Below are 9,174 nucleotides of genomic sequence, written 5' to 3'. Positions count from 1 at the left end.
GTTATTTACACAAGGAAGTCAGACTAGTAGCCTCAGAATTTTTACTATTTTCAGTATATTTAACAAGAGTAACAACTATTTATTCACGATTATATGACAGGCTTTATACTTCTCTTGAATGTATGTATACTGTCACTAACTGAAACCAAATAAAAACCTTTCTGTAAAGGCATTATTTTCATTTTTAAGACATTATTTTCATTTCAAGAATTAATCTCATGCTGAGGAGATAATACTAATATTTCCTGTAGTGAAGTTTGAATGCTATTTTTTTAAATAATAAATAAAAAGTTAAGTTACATCCAGAAATAAGAGAGACATTATACAGGCATGGTGTACATAGCTCGAAAAAACCTTTTGCGCCACATGTCTGCGAACATGTGACCAATTACCTGCAAGTGGAACAAGGAATGAAAGACAAAGCCTTATTAAAATGAAATATTGTTTCACTGTGAAATAAAGACAAAACAGCTAACCAAAATGAAGGCAGTCTGTTCAAATCTGCACACCTTTGCACATATGTACAATTGAAATGGTTCGACAGAGGAACACCACTGGACCCGACTGTTCACCAATACAACTCTACGAGAGGTGTTGAGTAAGTAATCCAACACATTTTTTTCCTCAGAGCAGATTGGTTTTATTCAGGATTCCAATGCACAATATTATTCCCCTCTCTTTTGGCTATAAAACCCAATTTTTCAAAATAACCGACGTTAAGTGAGAAGGCCTTACGGCACCTTACTCTGAGGACGTGTATGCCCGCACGGTACTACTCTACTAGCCGACGTCGAAGCCAACGGTTCCCTGCATCAATAACCCGCCCGTCATCCACGTGCTGCTTCCTGCGGAGTGCTACCTTCATTGGGCCAAACAGATGGAAACCGCAAGACACTAGATCCTGAGTTAGGGTGATGAGGAAGAAGAGCACAATGAAGTTCTGTGGCCTCTCCTCGGGTGCGTAGACTTGTGTGAGGCCTTGCGTTCTCATGAAGAAGCAGAAGTTCGTTTCCATTTTTGCTGTGACAGCACACTGAATTTCCTGAGGTAGCGCAGTACACTTCAGAGTTGATTGTAGCACCGTGACGGAGGACATCAAACAGAATAGCCCCTTCAGAATCCCAGAAGACCTGAGTCATGACTTTACCATCTGAGCGTGCGGCTTTGAGCATTTTCTTCGGAGGAGTGATGGTATGGCGACGCTCTATTCATTTCCGTTTTGTTTCAGATTCGAACTGATGAACCTACGTTTCATCGCCTGCGACGATATTGGACAAAAAATTATCACGATCAGCCTCGTAACGCACAAGCAGTTCCGCACAGATGGTGTTTCGTTGCTCTTATGGTCTTCTGTTACATCTACATCTACATCTACATGGATACTCTAGAAATCACACTTAAGTGCCTGGCAGAGGGTTAATCGAACCACCTTCACAATTCTGTATTATTCCAATCTCCTACAGCACGCGGAAAGAATGAACACCTATATCTTTCCGTACGAGCTCTGATTTTCCTTATTTTATCGTGGTGATCGTTCCTCCCTATTAAGGTAGGTGTCAAAAACATATTTTCGCATTCGGAGGAGAAAGTGGGTGATTGGAATTTCGTGAGAAGATTCCGTCGCAACGAAAAACGCCTTTCTTGCAATGATTTCCAGTCCAAATCCTGTATCATTTCTGTGACACTCTCTCCCATATTTCGCGATAATACAAAACGTGCTGCGTTTTTTGAACTTTTTCGATGTACTCCGTCAGTCCTATCTGGTAAGGATCCCACACCGCGCAGCAGTATTCGAAAAGAGGACGCACAAGCGTAGTGTAGGCAGTCTCCTTAGTAGGTCTGTTACATTTTCTAAGTGTCCTGCCAATAAAACGCAGTATTTGGCTAGCCTTCCCCACAACATTTTATATGTGTTCCTTCCAATTTAAGTTGTTGGAAATTGTAATACCTAGGTATTTAGTTCAATTTACGGCTTTTAGTTTGGACTGATTTATCGTGTAACCGAAGTTTAACGAGTTCCTTTTAGCACTCATGTGGATGACCTCACACTTTTCGGTATTTAGGGTCAACTGCCACTTCTCGCACCATTCAGATATCTTTTCTAAATCGTTTTGCAGTTTGTTTTCGTCTTCTGATGACTTTATTAGTCGATAAACGACAGCGTCATGTGCAAACAACCGAAGACGGCTGCTCAGATTGTCTCCCAAATCGTTTATATAGATAAGGAACAGCAAAGGGCCTATAACACTACCTTGGGGAACGCCAGAAATCACTTTTGTTTTACTCGATGACTTTCCGTCAGTTACTAGGCGGCGAGAAACCCAGCGGGCACTCACCTTTGAGTAGTCCAATTGATTGGTGAATGTGTCAGCACTATCCAAAAGTGACGCCCAGTTCTGCAGCAAGGTGTCTGATTGTGATCCGCCGATCACCTCGAATGAGAGTGTCCGCATGTTCCAACACTTGCAGGAGTCAGAGCTGTGCAGGGCCGGCCGGCTTCATGGGGGATCGGGCAGGTGTGCGCGACTTTGTTGCGATGATGAGAGATGCCTCGCTCAACAATTCACTGTGCTTTTACTCACTGCAGGTCTCCGTAGATATTCGGCAAGAGCCTATGACATCTGCGATGTTCCGGTTTTCCGCCAAAGGAAACTCAAAGACAGCCCTCTGCTTGGAACGCACCTCCGTTACAGACTCCATTTTGAAGACTACGTATAGCGCAGCCTCCTATCGGATCTTCATGAAACTATAGGGGCTGAAGCGTATAACAATATCTCTACTAACAGTTAATTAGTTCAAAAATTATCACGTCGCGCACTCAAAGTATGATCATTTTATTGCGCAACTAAAAGGTCTTTAATGTGGCACATATTGCTACATCAATTGATTACAGTCACTGAAGAAAATTAACAATAATATCACTTATATTGTACTTGCAATCCAACGACGATCTCGCTCTGGCTTTGGCTCGTAATTAAAAATGATGTGTAGGTAGCATGACTGTCGCTGTTGGTGCGAAAAGCACTCGGATGTTAATTACGCCGACTTGAAGAACTTACGAAGAAAATCTTTCAGGATTAATTTGATGATTTATGTTTTTCATTGCAATGTGCTTCATACTTTTTTAAACAATGGTCTACTGAAAATAATTCTTGACACTCACTTTTCACAAAAATTCACATTTATTAAACTTTTTATACTTTCGCATGTTCAAAACATTACTTCATCATACAATTTCGCAGTCGTTACTGCTCTTAATAAAACTAACAACATTTTTCATTGTCCACAATTCAGACTCATCTTTTCATTTCCAACACAAAGTCAAGACTGTCCATATTCAACACAAAATCTGGACTACTCTGTACGCCGAAACCTAGGTTTATTTGATTATGCAACTGGAGGCTGAAATTTAATACACTCCTGGAAATGGAAAAAAGAACACATTGACACCGGTGTGTCAGACCCACCATACTTGCTCCGGACACTGCGAGAGGGCTGTACAAGCAATGATCACACGCACGGCACAGCGGACTCACCAGGAACCGCGGTGTTGCCCGTCGAATGGTGCTAGCTGCGCAGCATTTGTGCACCGCCGCCGTCAGTGTCAGCCAGTTTGCCGTGGCATACGGAGCTCCATCGCAGTCTTTAACACTGGTAGCATGCCGCGACAGCGTGGACGTGAACCGTATGTGCAGTTGACGGACTTTGAGCGAGGGCGTATAGTAGGCATGCGGGAGGCCGGGTGGACGTACCGCCGAATTGCTCAACACGTGGGGCGTGAGGTCTCCACAGTACATCGATGTTGTCGCCAGTGGTCGGCGGAAGGTGCACGTGCCCGTCGACCTGGGACCGGACCGCAGCGACGCACGGATGCACGCCAAGACCGTAGGATCCTACGCAGTGCCGTAGGGGACCGCACCGCCACTTCCCAGCAAATTAGGGACACTGTTGCTCCTGGGGTATCGGCGAGAACCATTCGCAACAGTCTCCATGAAGCTGGGCTACGGTCCCGCACACCGTTAGGCCGTCTTCCGCTCACGCCCCAACATCGTGCAGCCCGCCTCCAATGGTGTCGCGACAGGCGTGAATGGAGGGACGAATGGAGACGTGTCGTCTTCAGCGATGAGAGTCGCTTCTGCCTTGGTGCCAATGATGGTCGTATGCGTGTTTGGCGCCGTGCAGGTGAGCGCCACAATCAGGACTGCATACGACCGAGGCACACAGGGCCAACACCCGGCATCATGGTGTGGGGAGCGATCTCCTACACTGGCCGTACACCACTGGTGATCGTCGAAGGGACACTGAATAGTGCACGGTACATCCAAACCGTCATTTAACCCATCGTTCTACCATTCCTAGACCGGCAAGGGAACTTGCTGTTCCAACAGGACAATGCACGTCCGCATGTATCCCGTGCCACCCAACGTGCTCTAGAAGGTGTAAGTCAACTACCCTGGCCAGCAAGATCTCCGGATCTGTCCCCCATTGAGCATGTTTGGGACTGGATGAAGCGTCGTCTCACGCGGTCTGCACGTCCAGCACGAACGCTGGTCCAACTGAGGCGCCAGGTGGAAATGGCATGGCAAGCCGTTCCACAGGACTACATCCAGCATCTCTACGATCGTCTCCATGGGAGAATAGCAGCCTGCATTGCTGCGAAAGGTGGATATACACTGTACTAGTGCCGACATTGTGCATGCTCTGTTGCCTGTGTCTATGTGCCTGTGGTTCTGTCAGTGTGATCATGTGATGTATCTGACCCCAGGAATGTGTCAATAAAGTTTCCCCATCCTGGGACAATGAATTCACGGTGTTCTTATTTCAATTTCCAGGAGTGTATATTCGCATTTTACAGTTGGTGATTTTGCTGCACCATGTTAAAAATATTCAAATCCAAAAAAGAGCTGCACGTTTCGGTACAGACTCATTTAGTAACCACGAAAGCGTCACAATTGCAATCAATCAACTCCAGTGGCAGATGCTGCACAGATGTGGCTTGGTGTTGAAGTTCTCAAAGTGTACGCTCTTAGAAGAGCCAACAAATATATTGCTTCGCATTCCTCGCAAAAAAGACGTGAAGATGAAATCAGAGACACTCGAGCGCACGCTGACGCTTACCAGTGGTCGTTCTTCCCGCTGACTATTCGCAACTGAAACAGGAGGGGCGAGGAGGGGGGGGAGGGGAGGAGTGGCTGTAGTTCACAAAATACCCTCTGCCACATACCGCAAGGTGGCTTGTTGAGTGTAGATGTAGATGTGCTACCAAATTTGCAGTTGAGTAACATTCAATGGCGTTTTCCTCCTGCCCTTGCCATGTGTGGACCCACCTCGGTATACAGTCCACTGCTGCCGAAATCTCTGCCACTCACTGTAGGTACCTCTCCTGATAATACGGGGTGCATTCAAGTTCTAAGGCCTCCAATTTTTTTCTCCGGACTGGAAAGAGATAGAAACGTGCGCATTGTTTTAAACTGAGGCCGCGTTCATTGTCAATACATCCCAGAGATGGCAGCACCGTATGGCAGATGGAATTTTACCGCCAGTGGCGAGAATGAGAACTGTTTTAAATACTTAAAATGGCGACGTTTTCCTTACTTGAACAGCGTGCAATCATTCGTTTTCTGAATTTGTGTGGTGTGAAACCAATTGAAATTCATCGACAGTTGAAGGAGACATGTGGTGACGGAGTTATGGATGTGTTGAAAGTGCGTTCGTGGGTGCGACAGTTTAATGAAGGCAGAACATCGTGTGACAACAAACCGAAACAACCTCGGGCTCACACAAGCCGGTCTGACGACATGATCGAGAAAGTGGAGAGAATTGTTTTGGGGGATCGCCGAATGACTGTTGAACAGATTGCCTCCAAAGTTGGCATTTCTGTGGGTTCTGTGCACACAATCCTGCATGACGACCTGAAAATGCGAAAAGTGTCATCCAGGTGGGTGCCACGAATGCTGACGGACGACCACATGGCTGCCCGTGTGGCATGTTGCCAAGCAATGTTGACGCGCAACGACAGCATGAATGGGACTTTCTTTTCGTCGGTTGTGACAATGGATGAGACGTGGATGCCATTTTTCAATCCAGAAACAAAGTGCCAGTCAGCTCAATGGAAGCACAGAGATTCACCGCCACCAAAAAAATTTCGGGTAACTGCCAGTGCTGAAAAAATGATGGTGTCCATGTTCTGGGAGACCGAGGGCGTAATCCTTACCCATTGCGTTCCAAAGGGCACTATGGTAACAGGTGCATCCTACGAAAATGTTTTGAAGAACAAATTCCTTCCTGCACTGCAACAAAAACGTCCGGGAAGGGCTGCACGTGTGCTGTTTCACCAAGACAACGCACCCGCACATCGAGCTAACTTTACGCAACAGTTTCTTCGTGATAAGGACTTTGAAGTAATTCCTCATGCTCCCTACTCACATGACCTGGCTCCTAGTGACTTTTGGCTTTTTCCAACAATGAAAGACACTCTCCGTGGCCGCACATTCACCAGCCGTGCTGCTATTGCCTCAGCGATTTTCCAGTGGTCAAAACAGACTCCTAAAGAAGCCTTCGCCGCTGCCATAGAATCATGGCGTCAGCGTTGTGAAAAATGTGTACGTCTGCAGGGCGATTACGTCGAGAAGTAACGCCAGTTTCAACGATTTCGGGTGAGTAGTTAATTAGAAAAAAAATCGGAGGCCTTAGAACTTGAATGCACCTCGTAATTATGCTAATCGGGATAATGTCAGCGGCTGTCGCATGCTATTCTATTCACCTCATCCCCGCCTCCTACAGGAAGTAGTTGCTTGGGTTTTGGGGGGGGGGGGGAGGGGAGGGGGGCACTGTGTACTTGTCCATTACCGTACACTTCATTACCGAAACATTGTAGGACTGGATACACAGGGTGTTTAAAAAACAGTCTCACATATTCTTACATGGGGTAGTACTGGTCAAAACTAGAAGAAAAGTTCATTTAACGGTGTGTTCAGAAACCAATACTAGTTGAGATACAAGCTGTGTTAGAAAAGTATCCGATCTTTGGCCAGGAAAAAGACCTGTCTTACCTGGAGAGCTGGACACCTTATTACCCTCAGGATAGTTTCCTTGGGACTCCGCACACTTCTCCCAGCGGTGCCGCCATTGTTGGAAACACGCCGGAAAAGGCTCTTTCCTGCTATTCGGTTGTCGCTGCTGTCATAATGTCCTCTTGTCTAAAATCTCGTTCCTTTCAGTGGTCTCTCGGATTTGGGGAACGACAAGAAGTCGCAGGGGAAAATATCAGGACAGCAAGGGCCTGTTGAAGCACAGGAATTTGGTTTCTCCCCAAAAATAAGTCTGAATCAAGTGCGATGAATATGCTGGAGCATTGTCGTGATGGAGGCGCCGGTCTCTTGCACCACACAGCATCACACAGGTGACGGAGAACATCCTCCTTGTACTCTTTGGTGATTGTTTGCCCCTGTGGTGCGTACTCGTTGTTTACCACACTGCGGAAATCAAAGAAAGCAGTCAGCTTCATTTCGGCGTTGCTGCGCACTTGGTGGGCCTTCTTTGGACTTGGTGAGAATGATTCCACTGTGACGACTAGGATTTGGTTCCAGGGTCGTACCCGTTTACCTGGGATTCGTTGCCAGTGTACCACACTGCGGGAGTCAAAGAAAGCAGTCAGCTTCATTTTGGCGTTGCTGCGCACTTGGTGGGCCTTCTTTGGACTTGGCGAGACGAATGCTTCGACTGCGACGACTAGGATTTGGTTCCCGGGTCGTACCCGTTTACCTAGGATTCGTTGCCAGTGATTATCATGTTCACGAAGTTGGGGTCACTGTTTGCGGCGTCCAGCATGTCCTGTGAGACTTCAACACGAAATTGCTTTTGTTCTGCCAACAGCAGCTTCGGCAGGAAATTCGGCGACTCTTTCTTCTTGATAAAATCTTCGGTCACAACAGAATGCGCCGTAGAAGTGCTCACCTCTTCCGCAATTTCTCTGTTAGTGACGCGACAATTCCGCATCGACACAGAGTTCACTTTAGGAATGACCTGGTCATTTCGGCATGTTGATGGTCGAACAGAGTGAGTCTCACTCTCCAGTCGTCTTTAAACTGGTTGTACCACTCAATCTGTGTGATGCCCATAACATCGTCACCGAAAGCCATCTAAATCTTTCGAATGGTTTCCACTTGGCTGTCGTCCGTTTCTGGCAAAATTCAATGCAGTAGCACTACTCCAGTCGTTTCGTCATTTCCACTGCAATGAAAAACTGACGTGCGTTCTACACACTACCTCACTCAACTGTTGCTTGCCAGCAATTGACGCTATCGACGAGCGGGAAAAAGGTCACGCATGCGCACGAAGGTTCAAAGTTGGCTCATGCAAGTGTGCTAGAGTCAAATCAGAGCTCGTATTGGCCAATCTGTCCTTTCATTCCCATCTGTCTGTTACGTGGAAGTAGACACTATAGCCAGTGCTGAATGTGGTGACCACACATCTCTACACATCCGTCAGCACTTCCGCGTAGTGAATTACACCCTCTTTCAACTACACTTGGTCCCATTCGAACTGCCTCACATGCATTGTCAGTCGAAGACATAAAGTGATCATATTTTTGGCACATTATTTTACAGATCTGTCTTGATCACACAAACTTTTACACTGCACTATTACCGGTTTCGGCTACTGCCATCTTCAGGTCTGTTACAAACAAAAACGGTGTGTAACCAACTATAATCTGTTCATCATAAGAATAAGCCTGATGTAAACAAACACAAAAGCGATGATTGGTCAGATGCCTTAGCAGACGTGCACTAGTGTTGTTAAAAATGGTCAAATAGCTCTGATCACTAAGGGATTTAACATCTGAGGACATCAGTCCCCTAGAACTTAGAACTACTTAAACCTACCTAACCTAAGGGCATCACATACATCCATTCCCGAGGCAGGATTCGATCCTGCGACCGTAACAGTCCCTCGGTTCCGGACTGAAGCGCCTAGAACCGCTCGGCCACCGCGGCCGGCTGGTGTTGTTACGCTCTTGGAAGTAGGTCCTATCTATTAGATATCTTATTACTAAGTTACGTTAAATGAAACTTTAAGATATTCAAATGTATTAACAGCCATCAACGCTTTTCTTAATCAAGCTTTAGTTACGTAGTTTTTATTTCAAAAATCGTGTACAGTCACAGCCTCTGC

The sequence above is a fragment of the Schistocerca serialis genome, chromosome 7, assembly GCF_023864345.2.
Source record: "Schistocerca serialis cubense isolate TAMUIC-IGC-003099 chromosome 7, iqSchSeri2.2, whole genome shotgun sequence".
In the NCBI taxonomy this organism is placed as follows: domain Eukaryota; kingdom Metazoa; phylum Arthropoda; class Insecta; order Orthoptera; family Acrididae; genus Schistocerca; species Schistocerca serialis.
The sequence above is the reverse complement of the archived record's forward strand: the minus strand, read 5'-3'. Positions refer to the sequence as shown.